We start from the raw sequence: 23,756 nt of genomic DNA, 5'->3' as shown, positions 1-23,756 counted from the left end.
TGTGAAACTTCTTTCATTTGATTGAAACCAAGGACATGACTAGAGAAATGTTCAGAAACTTCATTTTTTCATTCCGCTCTTACCTCACCCAGCTATATGTGACTTCCATTTTTCTCCAGACTTAGTATAGAATAAGATGAGCAGAATGCATGAGGATAAAATAATTTCGTTCCTTGTTAGTAAAATGGTGAAGAAAGCAAAGAGAGGGAGTGGTATCAACAAACAATGTACAGTCCTCAACCCCCTGAATTTAACTGTACCAGTGCAGTCCTGACATTACCCATCACTCCTCTTTCCCTGCTTGCAGGCAAGTCAAATAACTCCTAATGTGCAAAGAGCTGAAAAAGACCATCTGTTCAAACAATACACAAAATAAGTGCCTAAAAAAGTTCATAAAATAAGACTTGATAGTTCAAGCCCCTACTCTTAAGAGCTTCTACCAGGAGGAGAGGACCTGTAAGCTCCACAAGCAGGACAATATGACTTAACTTCAAGGAGTCTGACTCCACCTGGATAGTAAGTTCAGCATTTGAAGGTTAAGGTAGCTCACAGTAGCTCAAAAAGGCAATTGCAGCCAGGGATCAAATCCAGATGGTTTCAAGTAGACTGAAAATCTTGTATTGCTTTTTTAGACTACCTAATTTCAGACATAAACTCAGTTGATTTATATATATATATATACACACACACATATAAAGCTTCTAACTATTACAGTTGTGAACAAAACCTGCAAAAGACATAGGTCCTGTCTGAACTCTTACCGCCATTGAAATCTCATGACAATAATTTGCTAGAAGCAAGAATTCTTATTTGTACGCATTTAACATCATCATGAAATAGGCTTTATGTGAGCAAATGCATGAAAAACTTCATCTTGCCATTTGCCTTGCTGCTTCTGACTCAGTAAATCTCTTAAACAGCAGCAAAATGAAAAACTAATAGGTGCACAACAGAACATGCTTAAATACTTTGCCAAATCTGGTCTTAATAATGGATATGAATTATTTCTGAATATCAAATCTCCTGTCCCATAGCAACATAGCTTTCCTTCAAAAAGCACAGTGGAATATGCAATACTTCACCCTGTTCAGCTGCTAAATCTTTCTTTTCAGATAGACTGATTAGTTTACAGATGAAGTCTTGAGGACTCTCAAGTGCTACACTGTAGAGTATCCTGCAAAATCTAGGGGAGGTCTTTTTAAGGCAATCATGGCAGCTTTGCAAAGCTATTACATTTAAAATTATATTTCACAGTAAGTGGTACGATTTAAGACTACAAGTCTGCAAATCACATCCTGAAAGAATTTGTGTGCAGCATTCAGAGCAGGGGCAGGCGGAGACCTGCTCTACAGGGAGAGGCTTTGCAATCATGCTGGTTTGATAAGATGATATGATGTAAGAGGGCATACAGCACAGGCTGTGCAAAGAGTGATAGTGATGAGGTGGGGATAATACCCCCTTCATCTCCTTGGTAAATACATACAAAATATAATGTCCCCTTCCTTCGTTTCTCCTGTAAATAACCCAAAGGAGGCTATAAATCTATAGCAAGAACATGGAAAAAAACCAAACAAACAACAAACCTGCATTTTGGGCTAAACTCTCCAGCTGCTGTAAATAGCTAGCATAAATGGATTTAAGCAAACTGAGCCAATTGGGGATGCAGTCCAAAACAAAGACTATACATTTTCATTCATTTTAATAAATGCAGCTATTTTGTTTACAGCTACTGCTTTCAATTCATTTCACTGTTTTTCAGATTTCACCTCTCATCTCTGCATGATGTTTATACAAAATCATGGTATACTCATCACTGAGCTACCACACACTGTTTATTGGTGTCAGTAACCTTGGCATCCAGCTTCAAATACTGTAATGTCTAAAACCCAATTCAACTAACCTTTAGGCACAGGAAAAATCCTGCCATTTGCACAAAGTTTCTGCCTAGGAGAGACAGCATTACTTTATACGTTCTTTACAATATTTTTTTCATGATGTATCAGTTAATAAATTTTGTTTCTTTGCAGTTATTACATATTTTTAAGAGTGTGTCAAGGTGACAAAACGTGGAATTCATGTTGCATCTTTGTTCCCTGTCTGAGAAGGCAACAACGTGGTCTTTCAGTGTGCTCAGGTTTTGGAGGTCTTCCAGTGTGTTGCCATCACTGTCAGAAGCTCATCCTGTAAAATAGTCTACATTGTCTCCTTCCATGGATCTAAACCAGCTCTTCATCTTTCCACAAGAGCAAACCTGGAAACTTTAGATACTACATATGTACTCACTATTGCTAAACATACAGTAGTAAACTGATGGTTGTAGAAAGCTGCTGTCTGCTTTGCAGACATGCCTGTGAAGAGAAAGAAACAGCCCTCCTTATTCCTATCTCCCTGTTTTTTGCTCCCATTCTCACTTTAATCCCAGTCTCTGAATCTTTTTCTACCTGATTCCTCTTCTTACACTCCTCCCATCTCCTTCCATAGGCTCCTACTTTGAGAGTGAGGAAAATCTCACTTCCTTCTGCAGAAGATCAGAGACAAGAAGAGAAATTCTCTCTCTGCTCTTAGCTGCCACACACACATTTATTATAAACTGGGCCAAATTTAACCTCAATTAACTTTACAGAGATGACATGGCAAATATAAGTAGAATGAATATTAATGCAAGAATGTCTTTTTGCATTATTTCAGCCTTAAAAATAGATGAGCTGAAACATCCACAAAAAAGAAATTGTTCTAGTAGACACCTAGAGAATTTGAATCCAAAGATTTAACTTTGATATGCTTACATACAAAACAGGTTCTTGTAACAAGAAATATGGGACAGCAATCTCTACTGGGGTTATTATATTTTTATTACATAATAAAAACAGAAGAGGCTTTGTGATATTCTAGTTTCTTAAGTCTATAGGAAAACTCAGTTGGAAGGAAAACTTCTCAGCATGAAAGCAATAAGAAGATATCAAAATTGGCTACACTAGGGCAGATTCAGAGCTCATTTTCTTCAGCTTGCATTGTTGAAGTTCCTGTCTTGTTAATGTGTCACAGATAGTCTTGTGAAATAGAAAGATTCTGGTTCTGATGTTCCAGTTAGCAAAGAGTGTAACTACCTATCCTGGGACTTGTGATTCTGTACAATTTTAAGGAATATAATAATTTTTCCTTGTAAGCACATACAGGAAGGCAACCTCCCAAGTAAGAAGGCAGCAGTTTCACAGAACATTTGGGCTCAAGAAGGAAGGAAAAACGACTCTGCATGTGGAAGACTGAAGGCATACGAAAAACAACACAATTAAAAAAACCCAGAAATATTGCCAAAATCTGAGATAGTCCCTATAAATAAGTTCAGAACAAAATATGTAATGGTAGACTCTGACACTGGGGTTGTTCCATGGAAAATAATCTCTGACACTCTCCATCTTAAGTTAATGTAGCCTTTGCCAAAAATGCTGGGATAGACCTTATAAGAAATTCCAAATGTATGTAAGTACAGACCTCCATATACAGAACAATTTACTATGGAATATGTTAGATTTATAGCAAAAACCCTAATCTCTCTATTAAAAATAGCCTACCTCTAATACGCTAAACAGCTTGAAGAACCTCTAAAATCCAATCAAAGCCAAAGATTCATAAAGTTGTAGACAACTTCATGTACTTTCAAAAGATAACAACTTTCAAGATTCATTTAGAAGAAGGAAAAAAGACTAATACACATTTTGTTCCTGCAGGAACAAAAGCACATTAAAGATTTGTTCCTGAAGATAACAAAATATAGTGATTAGAAGAACATATTAGGAAGGCAGGCATGTCTCTGTTTCTAATTGCCCTACTTTTGTACCTATGTTTTTAATCTTTCTCCATATATTTAATGTTCTTTCCAACCCAAACCATTCTATGATTCATATGATTCAATGGATGAGACTTATGGTGAAAAATTCCAATGCCTGGTGCTGTCATCTAAGTAAAATTAAAATGGTACAGAAGCTTTAAAACAGCTGGAAGATACATCACTAGACTTATCTGAAAACTCAATCACTGAAGCTGAAGGAGAGGGGTTGTGGTGAACAAACCACCTGCATATGCTTTTTGAGCTTATTCTTGCTCTTCACCTTGGCTAATAGATTGAAAGCCTCATAAAAGCTGGAGAGAGGTTTCATAGGTTTTCACTGCAATCAAAGTTCTGGAAAAAAAACCCTCAACGGGGACATAAATGCATATGCTTCACTTCATGTACATTAAGTAAAAACTGGCTGAATAAAAGAGAAAGAAAAAAAATGGCATTTGATGCTTTTTTATCTCTTATAAATTAAAAGAATGTTTAGATAAGAAATAGAAGATTTGAGAGAGTTCTGGCTATAGGCTGGCAATACCAGCTAATCCAACCTTTTCTATGCTCAACTATGTCATCTACAGGAGGAAATATATCAAATCTGATACCTAGAGCTGTATAAGAGCTGCTACCCAGCAGGCTGAGTTGAGTTCATTTGCTGAACAGCCCTTATTGAGACCAAGTTCAACTGGAGATGCCAAGTGCTACTGGAAGTAGCAACAACTCCTGGTAACCTTTCTATGCTTTTGGTATGTGGGAAATTGGTTTGTCCAAGAGCCGGGTTGGTGTGTGAAAGGGAAGGATGACATCTGAGGTAAATACAGTATTGATGAGGTAGCACTGGTGGCTGCATCACTCTTGTTTGGGGAGCACTACGTGTTCTCTTCTGCTCTCTCCCAGCCACATACCTAGCAATCTGCTGCAGCACCAACATTTTGTATGTGCACTGAATCTCACCCTGGCTGACTGAGACCTGACACTGCAGGAGCACAGCCGGGGGAATCTGAATGGAATTGGGGCAATAGGCTTGGGTTATCAGGGTTGCTGGAAATATGACTTGGCACAAAAAGGGTAGAAATGAATTTGGGAGGTAGTACAGTAGGGACAGATGGGAATGTTCTTCAATTTTACATGCCTGGAGACTGAAGTCAGAGACAGAAAACTGAGACCAATAGCAACAAAGGTCAATACTGTTCCTATCACTTCCACCCCAAATGCATAACAGGGAAGGAAGGGAGCAGGGCATTTATTATCAATGGGAACAAGGACTGTTATGAAGCACATCCTTAATGGCTAACTTTAAACAACCCTCACTTAATTCCAAATTGCTTTGCTTCTCAACAACCTAATCCTACTATCCTTCCAAATGGCATCCCATTGAAATAGTTGATACCTAAAGTGTCCTCTGGCTGGGAACAAATTAAAGACATCTCACAAAATGGTTAATGACACATTTAATAAGCAGGACCTTTTTTTTTTGCTGTCTAAATCATATGCCAGAAGGTTTATAAATTTTCAACACAACATAGCTTTTTCAAAAGGCAAAAGAGTTTAGTTCTAAGAGAATTGCAAGAAGGGACTAGAGAAATGTAGTTTTCAATAATGAAAACTGCTTCTTATTGGTGTAAAAAATTCAGGCAATGTATGTACCCCATCGCAAATTTCATTTCCAAGCAAGAACTGGCAAATGACCAGAATTTAGCAGGCTTCAGTATGAGTGGAAAGGATGCTTCCCATTAGCATTGTGACTGTTTGTAGGAAAAATAAATATCAGTAGGAATGATTATTGAGTGAAATATTTCACTTGTCCTTCAAGGTCAGTAAGATTTATCAGATTCCTGAAGATACTGCTGAAACTGTTATTTCACCTACAAACCTGACAAGATTATGCTAGAAAAATTCCCCGTAGAAGCATAACATTTTGCCTTGGGGAAAAAAGATCAATTAGAAAACATGTTAGAAAGAAAGGACCACGCACATTAGATAATCATAACTTGATAATGTTCTTCCAAAATTACTTTGCTTTTAAACTACTGATACTGATACTCATGCTCAATCCTCACATTGCTCTATTCTAAGTTTTTACAGTAATGATTTCTTAGGAACTAGAAAGTCCCCAAAACCAAAAAGAAAACTGGAAGAAAATTTTCCATATTATTGCCATTTTGTCAGGAAGTAATAGTAAATTACTGGTGAAATGTTAACTAGAAAAGGCTATATCACTCATAGATTGGAGTGAGGCAATAGCAATTCAGAGCTCTAATGTACAAACTATGCATGAAGATAGAAGGTGACACAAGTAGGGTTGGTTTAAAATGGAGTCCCAGCTGACCCCTACTTTTAAAGATCCTTCTCTGGCTCACATTCAGCCCTTCCAGAAGTGAACCTGAAGTAACCAGTGCCATCAAAAGCTTTTCAAATACTGATATTCAAATGAACATACAGTCACAGACCTTTCACTAACAGTAATAGTTAATTAAAGTATAGTGATAATTAAACTATTCTGATAGCTGGGACAAGGATCCTTGTAGGAAGAATTTCTGCTATTTTTATCCCTTCTTCCTTGTAGCACTGATTCATTACAACCAACACAATTGTCACATGCAAATTAGCTGCACAGATAAAGTGGCAATTGAAAAAAAAAAAATGCTTCTGATGTCGTACTTGGCCCACTTAATTACTAACACTGTTGACCCAACTCTGTCTGCCTATTTAGTCATAACAATTCAATAAAATAATTATTAATACTTACCTAAATTACATCTTATTGTCATGAATGCATATTACAAAGATAATTTCACTTCATTTGAGTAATGAAAATTCCAGACAGTCTATATTATACCATTATTCAGATTACTTGAGATAAATGCTAGTTAGCTTAGATGCTAAATTTCTCAAAGGACATACTTTAAAATCAATATTACTGTGAGCTAATTAACAGACTTCTAAATTCTAAGAAAACCATTCCTTTCTCCAATAAATGCGTAAGTTCAGGGAGTACAGGAAGCGGTAAACATGATATCTTCAAACATAACAAAAATGCTGAATACCTGCTCTGCCCCTAACATGGAGTTCTGTTTAACCTTGGAGCTAACACTGGTGTTTTTATATTAAATACGGAAACTCTGTTCACCTCCCAGACTGTCTCATAGAAGTATTTCTTTCCTCACATCTTTATCCACCCTTGTCACATTGTTTAAAATGTGAGCCACCCAAGTCAGCCTGGAGAGTACAAAACACAAAGGCTTTGCCTCTAAAATTCTGGGCAGAATCCATGTCCTAAAAATGGGTGATTCACTGAAAGGGTCTGTGAAACAGCAGCAAGAGAAACACGCTCAAGAAGATACCTAAACCTTCACACACTTCTGCCCTAAGGTTATGACTGAGGTCTTGGAATCACTTGTTCATTTCCTGCCTGCAGCTCAATCTTTCTCACACTGGTAGCTTTACCTTTGAGCTGCCTGCTTTTCAAGCATTCCATTTGGAGCAGCTTGGAAACCACGTCAGACCTTCAAGTGGGTGTACAAAGTAGGCCCTCAGATGCCACTAGAGCTTGATGTGTTAGGAAGTCTCTGAGCATGCCTAAGGCAGGAACACAGGAGAACATCATGAACTGGCAACTGCTCGCTTTATCTTTCTTCCTCATAGCACCGTCCAGCCATTAGAGGTTTAATGCAGAAGGTGGGAGATCAGATTCTGGTGTCTTTCTCAAACCTGATTTTCTTAAATAGCGAGGAAGCTATGCAAAAACTGACAGGCAACAGTATTCTGAGATTGAGGAGGAATCGTTCATTGGTCCTGCTGAAACTAAATTGCTGTGAAGTTTAGTCAGTAAGCCAGAAAGGAATATTATCCTTTAGATTAGTGACAGCTGGCTGTGGTAAATCAGTCTTGGGCTCTTGCTAGAAATGTTTCTGGTTTACATCCACTGCCTGCCAAATATAAAAAGCTGAGAAAAAGCTAAAAATTCAGGACTTTCTGTGTCTTTCAACCAACTACCCAAACTTGTGAGCTACAGACTCATGCTTCTGGAACATAATGTAATTTGAAAGAATACAGCAAACCGGCTGTCCTCATCCAAAGGGACAACTTGGATGTCAAGATCCAGGGAGCAGCACAGGAAATCCAGTCTCCAAATGATGTCTAGTGCAGGGCTGCAAGGGGAGGCAAAACTTTCCAATATAACTCCTGCTTTGGAGTATCTTACTGGCTTCCTTGCCTTAGCATTGTAAACCTCTTTCTTAAGTGCTTTTCTCTTCCTATGAAGTTATGCAGGGTGTTGTGTGACTAATTTAACTGTAGAGATCATGCTCCCAAAGACAGGAACTGTAAAGGCGAGTGTGTGGATGCTCCCCATTGCTGCAGCTAACTGCATTTTTAATATGGTCTCAGAAGCCTCACCTGGCTGCATGCAGTCCACTCTGTGCACCACAAAATGAAGACACTGCCTTATTTGCAGGTGCTCAAACCATCTTCAGGACCAAGCTGCTAGAGGCTGTTAGGCCAACCAAACTTGTTTTGTTTAATATTGTATTATGAAACATAATAAAATATAAGGCAGCTCTCCAAAAAGAGAAATACTGAAAGATGAATGTGTCACTGATTTGCTATATTTAAATGCATTCATGTTCCACCATTCTGTTTTTATCTGTGGTGGTGAAGCAAGGGTAAAAGGTAAGAACTTGTAAGAACTTGTAAATAAAAAGTAAGAACTGGAATATACTATCTTTCTCCACGTGAAAATGAAAAGGGTATAGGGAAAATACACAGTTAGGATTGCCTGCTAAATACAGTCATTTTGTTGAGACCCATTTTAATTTATTCCTACAGTTTTTGTTTGCTAAGACAGGAACAATGAATAGCTGGATTGAATAAGGTATTGTCATCTGCCACTGCACACAGATGAGATTTCTGTTACAAGTGATTTTCTTATGCTAGACATTGTGATTTATTTCCACAGTATGTACAGAGATGTTACTAGCCATGTCCCTCAAGCCCAAGAGGTAAGCGGAGATGGCTTCCATTTTCTTCAAACCCTTTCTAAAAATACAAGAACATTTGATTAAGGGTTGACAATTTTCTTTTCTTCCTATGCTTGTTCCTGTAATTCATTTTGCATGGGAAGTGGGCTGTGTTTTTCTTATCCCTTCCAATTCAGCAGCCGGGCGGCTGGCTTTGCAGGCCCACTCCCATCACCACGGCAACCAGCAGATTGCTGTGATGTGATCCCATGCGCTTTATGTCACTACACAGTGCTATTGTTCTCTGGTAACGATCTGGGAGATGCATTACCCTGTTCTCATAAAGGAGGATTAATTATCATTCCACTGGGTGGTCATCCCTCATGTCATACGTAGGCTACAGCATCATATTAGGAGGCGTTTCACTTCACATGTAGCGATGTCAAGAACAACTGGTTTGCACCCTGAAACCTATGTTCAGCACCCAGCAGGCACTGGTCCTCAGAAACATGCTAGAGAGTCTGAATCAAGGCTGTAGTTGTCAAGAATCATCAGTATGACTGTAGTAGGTGAGAGCAGAGGTCTCTCTGAGTCTGTGGTTCAATCTCTCTGCTAGTGGCCAAAACAGCCCAGAAACGCAAAATACATAAATATTTTTTCTTACAGATTTTTTCCTTTTCCCACTCTCATCTTTGGGCTCATTTAAAATTAAGCATATGGGCATTTAGCTACACTAGAGACTGAGTGCTGGATACATAGCAGGCAGAAGACCTGATTTTGCTAAAATCCACCATAGATTTCAATGAATACATAAGGCTCAGCTGCTCTTTAGCATTGGGAAGAGCTGATTTACCATCCCTTTCCTAGACTGCAGCAAATCATCCCTGCACTGCAAAGCTTATTTCTTTTTATGTATTGCAGAGTTGGCAGAGCCCCTGGACTAGTCTTATTACAAAATAACTTTCGGATGATATATTCCAAAAGAGGCAAAAAAGAGCATCCCCTTCAAAACTGTGCTTTGATGACAGGCTCAAACTCATAGAGAGGGAAGAAAATATACTTAGAGCCACAGAATGGTTTGGGTCGGAATGGATCTTCAAGATTTTCTAGTCCAACACCCAGCCATAGGCAGGGACATCTCTCACGTTGCTCAAAGCCCAGGCATGGGCACCCACAACTTCTCTGGGCAACCTGTTCCAGCGCACCACCATGCTCATCGTAAGGAAAGTTCTTCCTTATGTTCAGTCTGAATCTACCCTCTTTCAGTTTAAAACTGTTCCCCCTTGTCCTATCACTACAGACCTTGGTAAAGTCTCCCTTCATCTTTCTCATAAGCTCCCTTTAACTATGGAAAGGCCACAATAAAGTCTCCCCAGAGCCTTCTCTTCTCGAGGCTGAATGATCCTAATTTTTTTATCCCATCTTCATAGGCAAAAACTGTGATAATTTTTGTGGCTCTCCTCTAGACCTGCTGTAACATGTCCATGTCTTCTTTGTGCTGGGGACCCAAAGACTGGAAGCAGTACTGCAGGTAGGGGTCTCTCTCATCAGTGCGGAATAGAGGGGGAGAATCATTCCCCTCAGCCTGCTGACCAGGCTTCTTTTGATTCAGCCCAGGATGTGATTTGCTTTCTAGGCTGTGAGAGCATGTTGCCAGTTCTTACTCAATTTTTTTTATCCACTGGAATCCCCAAGTCCTTCTCTTCAGGGCTGCTCCCAATCAGTTCAACCCCCAACCTGTAATGATGTTGGGGATTGCCTTGATCCAGGCACAGGACCTTGCACTTGGCCTTCATGAGGTTCACATGGGCCCACTCCTCAAGCGTGTAAAAGTACCTCTAGATGGCATCCCTTCTATGCATAAATGGGATATTTCACTCTTTGTCCTTTACTGATCCCTAAAACACTTGAACAAGGTATGAGCGGACAATGAGTCCAAAGAACGAGGGAAAGAGATTCCATTTACATTCACTTTATTTAAAAATTAGTTTCCATTTTGGAAAAAAATGGGTAGTCAGTGATATGTAAGTGCACTCTAGAATGATTCACTGATCACTGCATTTCTTCAGTTTGGGTTTCTTTGTCAACTCATGACACTGTAATATTAAACAGTAGCATTTCATATAGCATGGTCTAGCTATTGCAACAATAATAGAGCACCTGTCACCCAGAACTTACAAAAAAAACCCCTTTGTAGTTATTGACTGGATCCCATATGAAATATTATTTACCACAGGCATCAAAATAGTTTGCCCACATTTTTAAAAGTATTTTGCCATTGAATAACAACATTTATAATTCTGAAATGTAAAAATAAACAAACACATCCAAAAAATACACAAATAAATGCAAAATCAGTTTTCTGGCTATGTGAGCCAGATAGTAAACTGTTTACTTTCTGTTATCTTCCTGTCTTCATATCTCTTTTTTTCCCCCTGAGCAACTTATTCCCAATCCACATATTATATTCAGATATAGTCCAAATACAGACCTTGCTTTCTGTTCAAATTCTCCATTTTATTTACACATTTTCCATTCTTCTGCAAATATTCTTGTATTGTTTATTGCAGATACAGCAAAAAAGCAGTAATTAGTGTGACTACCATTGCTCTGTTTTTTATCCATAACTGAGTAGTTAGAAGTTACAAACACTCATGCAACATGACATTTTTATACCAATCCATTAATTATTTGTATACATAATTAAGTAATAATCTTTTATTAACACTGAACATTAGGAAAAAAAAATCCATGCATTTGAAGAAGTCTGTTCCCAGAAATTGAATTTCTCTAACTGCATTCAATGCCAATGCTAACTGTGAAGTTTAAAGTCAAATATTGGTCTTATACAGTCATAGCATCTTGATATAGCCCTGTGAACTATTCTTCTTGCCTAGGAAATACTATTTGGTTTCAAGAATCTTCTATGAAAAGGTAAACTTGTTCAGTAATCTATCTGAGAGGCTTATTATTCGTCCCATAGACATGCTGCATTTTCTTAAAAATCCGAATTGACGTTCAAAATTAATGAGGAGACAACTCAATACATTCCTAGTCATAGTATAACCTGTATGCAGACTGATCCAGCACCAAACCAGTGTGGAAGGATTCTGCAATATGGCTACAGAGCTGATTTTCCAAGTACATGTGTTGGGATATCTACTATCAGCAATCTGACATTAGTTCTTTTTCTCTCTCAATCACAGGAAACCTTCATGTAAGTCTATCTACCTTGCACAGCACCCTCCTTCCTGGTGCTGCTCCCATGAATGTTTCCACCAATCCATTTCCTATACAAGGACACCACATCCAACAACTAATATTCAGAGAGTCCTGGGGCCTCCCCCATCCTAATTCAAGCAGTTTTTTTACTGATGGTTTGTAGATTTCTTTTTGAGAAGGCTTCTTCAAACTTAACTTTTCTTTGCAATATAGAAATGCTCCTAAAGGTCCTAATGAACAGTTTTGAGTCCCACTGGCCCCTTCTGCCTCTAATATTGGGTCCAAAATTGACCAGGCCTACCAACAAATCAGATAAGAAAACTTGAGTGCTCCTGAACTAGTGACACAAGATTGCAAGAGACTGTAACTTCACTAGACATAGTTTCTATATTTCAGTTGACATTCTTAAAAGGAAAGTTACTGTGATGAATAAAATAAGAGCTACTGATCCCCACTACACATGAAAGGAATGTTGCAAGGTCACTAAGCTACAAAATACCAGAATGAAAACTGTTCAACACTGGCTTACCACCCTTCACCCCAGGATACATATTTTACATGGCATCATACACACAGTGTAATTATATTTATGAATAATACATTAATTCAGTGCAGGGGGAGGGAGAGTACTTACAAAATAAGATAGCTGATCTTTCTTTTTTTAGCCTTTATCATTCTCTGTGTGGGTCCATTTCTTATATATAACTTTCCACTGAAGACCTCACCAGTAAGAATGACTCACCTGCCTAACTTTGTTTTAGACATTCATTGAAACAATATTAGACAGCTCCAAAACAGGAATTCAGATATTTTATAAAAGTCTCTCAAGGCAAGATGGCATTTTTATACCTATTATACAGATGAAGAATTAAAGTAGGACTAACTTGAGCCAGAATTAAACAAACAAACAAAATTAGTCCTTAGTGCTTAAATGCAGGGATTGTTTTCTTCCATTTCAATGAGTACTTAGTACCTATCTATATATGCATTCAAAGAACAACTGTAGTCAAATTCAGTTTTGGCTGTGAGCACTCAGTTCAGCAAATCCAACTTCTGCTCCTTCCCTTGCACATGCATATCTAAGGGTTTTCAGTGACTCAGTTTATCAGAAAAGCTTGTCACAATTTGTACCTAGTTGTACAGGTAAATCAGAAGTCTGAGACACCTTGGAAAATGGAAACATCTGAATAATGTGGTACTAAAAAAGAGTGCTGGAGAGCACAGCCAGCTTTCTGCAAAGAGTAATTTTAAGCCCAGAGAAGCAAACTAGCTCTCACTTGGCACCAGCTCTGCTGCGCCAGAAAAAGTGTCACTCCCAAAAAGTGACAAGAATATCTCTGTGAAAACCATCCAGGTATTTCAAGTCAGTAGAAGAACTTAGATGTGAAACAAATGTCCTCTACCCCCTCTTTGTATTATTTTATGGCTCCTATTTTCCTCCTCTTCTTCCCTCCCTACTTCCTTCCTTTCTTTGATTTGGAGGCAAAAAAGGTACACGGAAATTTCTACTGAGGAAAGAGTGAATGGAGAAAAGGAGTAGATGGGAAGCATGAGAAGAGTGCAGCCTGTAGGGATAATGTGGCAGGAAGAGAACTCAGAAAAGTAAATGCATTTGGGGGGAGAGGGTCAGACACTGAGAATCTCAGAAAGAGGAATTAAGCTTGGTGCTCAGCTAGCTCAAGGAGAGGCAAGAGAAATGCTAAGAAACAGTTTCAGCCACGTATTTGGCTTATAAAAGCAATAAAATCCATTAGTACAAGATTAAAGCAATGATAAATTGCATATAGTGAACTCAGACACAGAAAATGTTCCTGATTCATTTTCTTTGGGGCATAAAAATATTAATAGGTATTAAATATTTGTTTTGTTTTCCTGCACTATTTTTAGCCTGAGTCCAATCATTGCAACTACATTTATTCAGAACTTAACTGAAGGTACTCAGTGAGATTCCTCAGGTGATCTGGCTACCTCTGGCTCCCTCCTGAGAAACTGGGCTTTCCAACTGCAGGTACTTAGAAACCTGTACTATTAAAGGACAGACAGAGCAGATAATTGGCTATGAGAGAGATCTTAATATACAGACATTTCTATCCCAAGATCCTACCTTGATTTCATATGTGTGGGCTAGTGAAGTGATGTAATTTCTAGACAGATAATTAAGGCAATAGAGAATCATCTTCCCCAAACTCATAATCAAAGGCTGACCTCAGAAAATACCCTTAGTTATATTGTCCTATCCATTCTCCACAGATCTGGCTTCTTCTACATGTGCTAGCGAGTATTTTCTTTATTGCCTTTCTCCCTGAGCGTCCATTTTCTTGTTGTTCAAGAAGGAAGGAAATCAGCACACTTTCAACAAATTCATATATGTGAAGCAAGATGCTATAATATACATAGCAGAGTTAACAGAGAAATCAAATCATACAAGCCAGGCAGCAGAATTTGCTGACAAAAAGCTTGATAGTACAAGGAACAAGAGATTTCTCTGTATCTGGGTTCCTTGGCATAATATTCCACTCTTGTTGCAAGAAGTTATTTTTCCAGGCAGAAAGTGAAGATCTATTATTTCTACAGGCAATAAAACAAGTACTTAAAAAATCAGGACGTCAGTAAATAAAAAGTTCATGGATAGAACGGACACATTTACAAATTCCAAGAGAGATGGAAAATGAAATAAAATAACTTGCATTGCAAATTTATAAATCCTTTCTGGCAACATGAGGGATGCCTAGGGAGTTCAAAGAAGCTAGCAGAACCATAATATTCACGTTCTATTTAAAAACAGAACAAGGCTAAAAACCAACTCAGTATTGTGCAACCTTTTATCCTAATGCAGCATAGCAACTAAGAACTATTATTTCTTGACAAATGCCATCTTGACTTCAAGAAGGGGGCTTTCTGTGTGGTTAAAAGGGGAGCTGTTTGAAGAGAGCATACCTGAAGCAGTGAAAAAGCTGATAAATAGCATGGCTACTGAAGAGCAGATTATTTCAATGACTTCAAATATTTTAAGAGCTATAACCAGCTGGACATATGTTTGTTTCTAGCATGAGCTATAAGGTTCTAGTGAACAAGAAGCAGACTTTTCCCCCTCCTCTTTCTACCTGCAAAGGGGGACTGTGCACACTGGGCCACTCTCTGCCAATTTACAGGTGCCAACTAAGCAGTCAGAGAAAAAAAAAAAAAAAGTTTGATTTTTTAAAGCAGAAAGGTCATTTGATAGGTGTTTATCCAGCATATTTTTATTCATGGTATTTCAGCTTTAAGTATTCAAACTGACTGTTAGCACTTGTATCCACAATAACTGTATCCCTCCACATCTGCCACCTGGGCAAATACTTTGACTTTTAAATTTCAAACCTTCCATCTAGATCTGGTCTTTGGGTAAGAAAAAATAATATAAAAATAATCTAATTATTATCCAGTCAAAGAGTTTCAACAAACATCTAGAGCAGATATGGTACACCTTGCAAATTTAACCCATTGTTGTTCCCATCAATAATGCTACTAAATAATTCAGTTTCTAACAATTCAATATAATACCGCATAAGATAATACTAATAAATATCTGAAACATGAGATTTCAGTGAAGTCATGAGTTGTATGTACAACAAGTGTATATACCAACAGTTCCATCAGTACTAGCCAGTCTAAAGCACATTGTATTGTTGCATGGAGATTTTATTCCATAGGCACAGTAATTGCAGCTTAATGAGGGACATCAAAACATGCAGAATATAACATGTTCCAAAGTGAATAGAATGTTTTAAATGTTCAATGAAGTGTTTTAAGGCCTACAAAACTATTTTTTTGGGGGGGAGTAAAGCAGCATTTGTGTTACTTGCTTTCCTAAAACATATTAAAGTCAGGAGTAGACTAAGAAGACCAGGCACCAGGTGTGAATTTCATTCTGTGACCTTGTATTTACAATGAATAAAAGCTTGATGATTATCCAGTCAATTGTGCTTATTTGGAATAAAATCATAGTTAAGACAAGGCAGATTGCTTTGTCTGCGCTGGGCCTTTTTCCTTACTTTCAGAATATATCTTTTTTCCCATTGAAAGACAAGAACATAAAACTTTCTTGGAACTAAACTTGTGCTTAGACCTATGTAAAACACTTGGGTAAAGTTTTTGGAGGTGACCTCTGATGCACACTACTCAGCTTCTGAAAAATCTTGACAAAAGTGTTTCTAATTAATAAATTCATTTTTAATTATCTGAAGTTAGAATCTGAAATGTCATCCTTTTCTAACTCTTTATAATCCAGTTCCTAAAACATAAACACAAATTAAAAGCATGTTTGGATGTATAAATACTTTACAATAATAACACAACTCTAATGTTTCAGACGAACAGTATTAGAGAAGTGCAAATCACTGATGAATGAGAAGAGATGACAGTTTGGGGGTCCTGTCTGGGCTAAGGTTGTAAAACCATTAAACAATGTGACTTAGAAAAATAAAAACAAGTTTGCTTTTTTTAACTGCTAGTTCTTTGAACTAGCTTGTGCATACTCAAAAATCAGTACACTCAAAGAGGAGGGAATTTTACGGGAAAATATTTGTAGAGAAACCTGTGACTGAAGGGATCATAAAGAATGTATCATAAGGGATGTGAATATAAGGAATGAACTGATGCTGCAGAGGTACTGTAACTCTCCAGTTCTTTATTTCTGAGCACGTGGAATTTCTCACATTGGTGAATTACTTTTTTTTGGTCTAATATGTGTATTTGGGTGTGCATGTGTGTGCACGAGTTCGTGTGTGTACAGCAAGAACAGACATCTCATTGTGAATGGCAGGCAGAATGGACAGCATGTTAATAAAGGCCTCATAGGTTTCCTTGCTTTTGCAACAAAAAGGGTTAAAAGTGATGCTGGGGTGTTGGTATAATAAAAAATATATTGGCATGGAGTGTGGGAGAAGGAAAGATTTTCACCAATGTGTGGGAAAACAGAAGATCTCTAAACTGAAGGAGAGAAAGCTTAGGTGCCCAGGAAAATTAGAAGCAGTAAACCAACTCTGTACCAGGAATGGTTTGCTTGCATGGCAATTCTCAAACCTCATATTCTAGAACAGCTTTTAAAAGGTAGCTGTGATTTTACTAGAAAAATTAAGCTTGTCTCCCTTGTCAATTTTTTTTTTTTTTTGATGGAACGAAATTTTCTCATCTATGTGATGAGAGGCACAATGTGTTGTACACAGCATCTTTTTCTTTACTGCTTTCCCTTAAATTTTTCAGTAATTTCTCAACTGCACAGTTACTTGGCTTTATCCTTTTCCCATTACTTCCCATTGCAACATCCTGTTCACTCCCCACTAGACTGAGTACTGATGACAGTAACTGTCTGTTGCTAATAACATCACCATCCATCTCCTTCTTGAATAAGGCATTAGTTGTATGTTGAAAGGTTGATGACAAACTGGTCAGAAGTCTAGAAATATATACTGAGGACTCCATCAAACATCACCTAACCTAGATCATTCTGATATTTTAATTAACCAAGTACTCTTTCATCTGCTTGTAGTATGAATGCTGTCTCTCTCTTTCTCTCCCTCACTCTGTTATCTCAGTGGTTTTCTTTAACACTGTATATCACCAGTTCTCATACTTTGTTCTTTATTCTAAAATTGAAATGACTGTTACCTGACTTCTAGCAGTAGTCATAACTTCCTTAATATTCCTTTTAGCTATGGCATATTGATAAAACTTTCTGAATGTAATCTGCTCACATAGTTAATGAAATGTCATTTTCTCTCCTGATGTTTTCCTTGTTATATTTTGGTTATTTACCTATTTCTTTATTATATATTCTTTCTTTATTTTAGATAGTTTCTATTTTATTCATCTGCATTAAGATTTGTTCATATAACTAAATAGTTGAGCTATGTTACATTACCCAGTCTTGCTTCCTAAAAGATAACATGCCCAAGAATCGTTGCAGATTTCCAGTTATCTATCAGTACCCAATAATCCTTACCTGATAACTCCTTCAGAATCCCATAATGTGATTATCTGTAATCAAGCTCCTCTGTTCTGCTGTGTCTTTCAAACATCTTTACCTTATTCAGGGAAGTCTGTTGTTGCTTGAGATTAATTTATCTATGAGTCCAGATTCCATTTAATTGTTTCTTGTTGGACAACATTGTTCTCAAACAGTAATATACACAATTGTACATTGTGTTCTTTTTAAAAATTCCTTCTGTTTTTTTTTTTTTGTTTTTTTTTTTTGTTTGTTTTTATTAAGAAATAATTCCCATATGAAATAACTAAGAATAAAGTACAACTTTCTATTACGTACAGGACACTGGTTTTATGTCTATCATTCTCTTCCATTGCAAAGCTTTCCATTATTTACCTATATTGTAAATACACTTAAGAACTGATTGTTCTTTGAATCTTCAGTTTTTCACTCTGAAACAGTTTCTGTCTGTTTCTGTCTCTCTTAACCTCTCAACTTTGTTTCACTTTTAATGACCTTTCACATTGTAATATTTTCTATATCTTTCATAAGTTATTAAGAATAGCATTATACACATAATTCTATGTAAAAACATTTCTAATTCTAGAAGATGTAGTATTGTCCTTTCAGACAACAAAATCAGCTGGAAGGTTTTGGCCTTAAATACATAGCAAGAGCATCATATCAGGATTTCATCTTTTTTTTTATCAGTTCTTAAAATGTCATGCTTTATTTTACTATTATCAGAATTTTCATGTACTTTATCAACCTAATTTTCAGATGAAATATTTGCTACTAGTTTCTTATAAATTTGTATTTAGGGCCAACAGGTAATTCCTCACATACATAGTCTCAGAATACAGCTCATCACTGCTTGTATGCCGAGATGAAGGCCACTCTCTGTACTAGGCAGGCTTTTAGCTCAAGTGCAACATTTCACATTAACATTTAACATATTGTTAGAACAGATGGGATTAATTCCAGTCCTCAAGAACCATACTCAAAGATATGTGCTATGAAATAGTTTCACTTTTAGTGATGACTGTACATACAATGGCTTTCAATGTCTGGATTTGGTACTCTTTCGGAAAGCTTTCCAAAGAAGCACTCATGGCATGGCCCTAACCTGGATGGCAGAAACAGTGTATGTATAACCTTGTGTGGAGCAAAATTAAGTAGAGACGGCCAAATATTCCATGACAACCAGAGAAACCCTCACGTAAAGGTTAATTTAGCAAAACCTAGCAGACAGGCAGATGGATCCATCCCTGATTATACCTTCAAGATATAATAGTTGAGACAGGTTGAGATGAAAACATACTCCCTCTGACTCTCATACCCAGGATGCCTTAATGAAATCACATCTGTTGGGAAATGGGTTCCTTATGAATCAAGTGAAATACACTTTTTTTTTTTTTTTTCTCTCTCTCTGTTGAGCAATTGTTATTACCACCATTTTAATAAAGGCCTTTGTCAAGTACAGGATCGGTCACCAGCTTGCAGTGACTATTTCACAGGCACACACACACTACATATATAAACATAAAGCATATCCTCCTATAATCCCTTTCCACTGGGGAATGAACACTGTCTCTCCAGATCTGGGTGCACTCACACAAGATGATGAAGAATGGTCTGAGACTTCATGACAGAATGACAGTGCAAGCTACTATGTACATAAGTGATATTGAGAAACACACTAATAAGCCCTTCTGTCTCTCAACCATCTTGAGGAATACCAGGACAGAAGCCTTAACTGGAGCATTTGGAATGGGATTATTTGTTAGAAATGCTGCTGTTGCAGGATGACAAGCACAATCTTTGTCTCTGGCACCCACCTGAGCTCTGCTTTGTGAGTTTTATAGCAGGAATCCCTACTAGGATGAAAAAGAAGATCTTGAAGCCTCAGGGTTTGATGTACTGAGGGAGAAGAAAAAGCTTTAACAAAAATACTTTGTTTCCTTTCCAGTGAAGCCTGGATGGATTCTAGCCCAAACTGTGCCATCAGAATTTTTGTGTCTATATTATAGCTTAGGGAGACCTAGTGAAAAAAAAAAAAAAAAAAAAAATCAATACAGCCTAGACAGTGATTCAGCTGACCAGATGAATCTACTTTAATTTATCCTAAAATAAGTACCCCAATAGTTAGTCAGCCAGTCAGCTAAATTGCATTCTATGCTCCATTGGCTTTAATAGCTTATGAGATGCTTCACCTAGTTGCCCACAGGTATGAATTGAGTCATTTGAGGTGCTGCAAATGTACATTGCCTGGAATCCAACTGAAGATGCAGATCAGTATGGGCTTTCCATAGATCCTGTATCATTTATTCCAGGCCTACACATGTTGCAGAATGGCTTGAGCAGCAGGGCCATGGGCCCCTGCTATCTCCTCGAGAGGCCTTGAGAGTGTAGCACAAATAGCAGCTGTACAAGCAATCTCTTTTTTTAGCCTAACACAAGTATAAACAATCTCTGTTAGCTTAAACTAACTCAAGGACAAGGTAGAGAAGTACAATGATAGAAAACAAGGAAGAACCCTGGAAGTCAGATGTGTGTTACTATCCAGTAAAATCACTGCAAGTAGTTGCCGTCCAGTGAAATCACTACAAGTAGTTACTATCCAATGAATTCACTATGCGTGGTTACTATCCTATTCACTACATGTAGGTTTGGAAAAGGGTATAAAAGTAACACTGTGTATTCAATAAATCAAAGCTTGCTTTATCAATCACATTGATTCTGGACTGCTCGCTTCCCTTGCTGCCAGCATACACAGATGTCTCAGGCATCTCAAGTGATTCCAATACCTGGGCAACTGAACTGAATCCTAAACATCTACTGGCTGGTAAGGATGTAGATGTCTGTATTTGAACTTTAACTCTGCCCCACTCCGTGTTTGGCTAACAGGTTGGACTGTGGGAAGAGTTGGTCTGCCTCAGGAGCCACAGTCACAAAAGGTTACAAAGGTGAAGGAGAAGATTCAGAGCAGAGTGACAAAGAGCCACGTAGCTCAGGGAAGAAGCCAGGGCCACACTGACACTGACAGGAGCTCCATAGTTTTAGGGTCAAGTTCTCTAGATCTGCCACGAAACTAAAAGCAAGTCCTGGAGTTTGCAAGTTAACTCCAGATGAGGGGACTGAAACTTGTAGTCTCAGGCATATATTTCACCAGTTGTACAGAAAATCTTAAACCACAGCTTATTCCAGCATCAGTGGGACTCATATTCCTTCTCATCTGCTAAAAATGTGGCTTGCTGAACATCACTGACTGCCAGTTTTAAGAGTGCCATACTCAGTTCTTCATTTCTGGGTAAACTACACACAGTGCTCTCTAAATCTTCTTAGGCTTCAGATGATGCATGAGTGCCCTGATGAGTCTCTGCAGTAGCTATTATAGGCCTGGAGAGTTCACAGTCTATATGTTGCAAAGGTTGATGTGCTCGCCTAAGCATGTTAGGAGTTGGCTTCTGAAAGCCACGAAAGTCACTATTGACTAGAACCCTTGTCAGACATTGGCCTCTTTTTCACCATTTGCAGCATGGCTAATTTAAGAAAGGTGTTGGCAGACTGACTCACTCTTTCAGGCTTTCATTGAATGCCCAAATCATCAATCTCTACACCAGGCAGTTTTGGATAAAAGTTGTGGTGGTCTCTCTAAGCGCAGGACTTGGGAGACAGTGCATGGAGAGATTTTCTTTCAGGTGCATTTCACTCTAAAGAAATAAAATTGCTTCTGTGCTTTATGTTTGATACAGAGTTTAAGATCCTCCAGGGAGATTAAAGGCAAGAAGAATTACTGGGTATTCCAGGACAGCAAATCCCAGGAATGACACCTGAGAGAGGATAATCTCCAAATAAACTTCAGCTGACTAATAAGCCTCCAGACCTAGTAAAAAATGAAAGAAAAGAAACAGAGACAAAGGGAAGAAGAAAAGTAATAAGTGAAAACTAAATCCAAAACAGGCAGGTACGGGAAACTGAGAGGGTAGTCCATGCCTAGCACTGTGAAACCAGGTAAATACCTGTACAGGTAAATTCACAGGAAGAATACAAAAGAAATGCATATGCAACTAAGATGCTAGATGGAAAGTCAAGCCACTATATTCACTTCCTAGACATGTCACAAGCTCTGTGTGACCTACAACATTTAAGATTCATTTCAGCTGTGTAAGCATCAGGACTCTAGAGCCATCTGAGATTTTTGGTGGCATCCCACCTGAACTCCAGCTGCTAATCATGAGGGTCTGGCTGTCTGTGCTCCTCAGTAATATGTCACTCCTGTCTGGGTCTCCTGGACTCCCTACATCATCTCAGTTGGTACTAGATACCTATGTTTAAGCTACTGGATAGATCTGTTGAATATTATGTTAGTAGCTATTTTAAGAACTAGTGCCTCTCATCCCAAATATATGAGCAGATTTGAATTCCACTGTGCAGTCATTCTATGCCTCAGTTTCCCAACAGTGAACAAGAGAGAACTTTAAAAAATGCTTAGACAGTATTTAGATCCTCAGGCAATGCAAACCATTTAAATATTTGCAGGGGTAGAGATGCACGTGAGACAGTAGCAGTGAGTCTACTGTCTAATGCCAATTCTGGTTACTAACTGCTATTACTGACAATATTTCATAGTGAAAAAAAAGATAATTAAATGCTTCCTATTTTTCTGTTAACTCATTTTGGTTGCCTGTTCCTTGTTTCTATCATACAGTTTTTAATAAATCTTTTTAAGAGATATTATCTTCATTAAATTGCAATATTAAGCAAGTGATAAAATTTCAGAATATCTCAAACGATTAAACCAACCTATAAATAGACAGTCATATGCAGTCCTTAATCAGAACCAGTCCCCACTGGGCAGTGATTTGATTGAACTGCTTTTATCTCACAGAATTCAGAGTGGAGTCTTTGATGAATCTCCAGAGTTGTAGAAAGCTGCATGCAAAGATCTAGTGACCTCGCACATCTGTGTATTTTCATCTGTTTCTTTGCAGTTTCACTTTTTTTTATTTTTTTCCCCCTCAGCATACTGAGTTATGTAGGCCTGCAAGTCTGCATAAAGACTATAGCTTGTCCCAGGGATATCCATGGGATCTATCCATCAAAAGGTGTTACTAGACATTATGTTTCCTTATTGTTTATATCTCATTTGTACACTGCAATTTATGACTGACTGATCTGATTTTTTCTTGCACTTTAGAATCAGTTCAACTGCAAAAGAGTTTTTACATTATGAAACTACAGTGATATCTGTGTCTTCAAATACGGAGTGTCTCTCCACAAAGTCATTACAAATTTTTACATTTGAAGGACAATGAAGACTATTACACCACAAATTATAAACTTAATAATGACTGCATATACATATACATACATATTCAAGTATGATTCTACTCCTACAAACACATATTAACCAAGTTTTAGGATTGAATCTGCCTTGGGCCTACTAAATATCATGCAAGTGTCATTCCTGCACTACACTAACAGTAGGTAGAAATTGCTCTTGCTATGCATGCAAATACGCTGTAACTAGAAAGAAAGTCGTTCATGAAAACCCAACTAATCTTTTCATATTGTAATTCATCCTATGTTTAAAATATATATTCATGTAGTATGAAAAAAAATTCATACAGTTAAGTTAATAGGAAACAGGCTGCTTCTTACTATAAAGTCCACACACTTCACGTAATAAAAATCTTCCCAATTCTAAGCACAGTCTAGTAAATATCTTTCCTAATGCCCTAACGCAGGATTAAACGAAAGGAGTTAATTCTGATGA

The 23,756-nt window shown here is 37.7% G+C and overlaps 1 protein-coding gene across 10 annotated transcripts in view; it reads right to left on the bottom strand.

Annotated features, from left to right (window-relative positions):
• The window catches only part of ANKS1B (ankyrin repeat and sterile alpha motif domain containing 1B), a 432,033-nt gene that overhangs the window by 172,791 nt on the left and 235,486 nt on the right, over nucleotides 1-23,756 (bottom strand). The window lies entirely within an intron of this gene.

This window comes from Apus apus, chromosome 1 (genome assembly GCF_020740795.1).
Source record: "Apus apus isolate bApuApu2 chromosome 1, bApuApu2.pri.cur, whole genome shotgun sequence".
NCBI lineage: Eukaryota > Metazoa > Chordata > Aves > Apodiformes > Apodidae > Apus > Apus apus.
The sequence above is the reverse complement of the archived record's forward strand: the minus strand, read 5'-3'. Positions and strand labels throughout refer to the sequence as shown.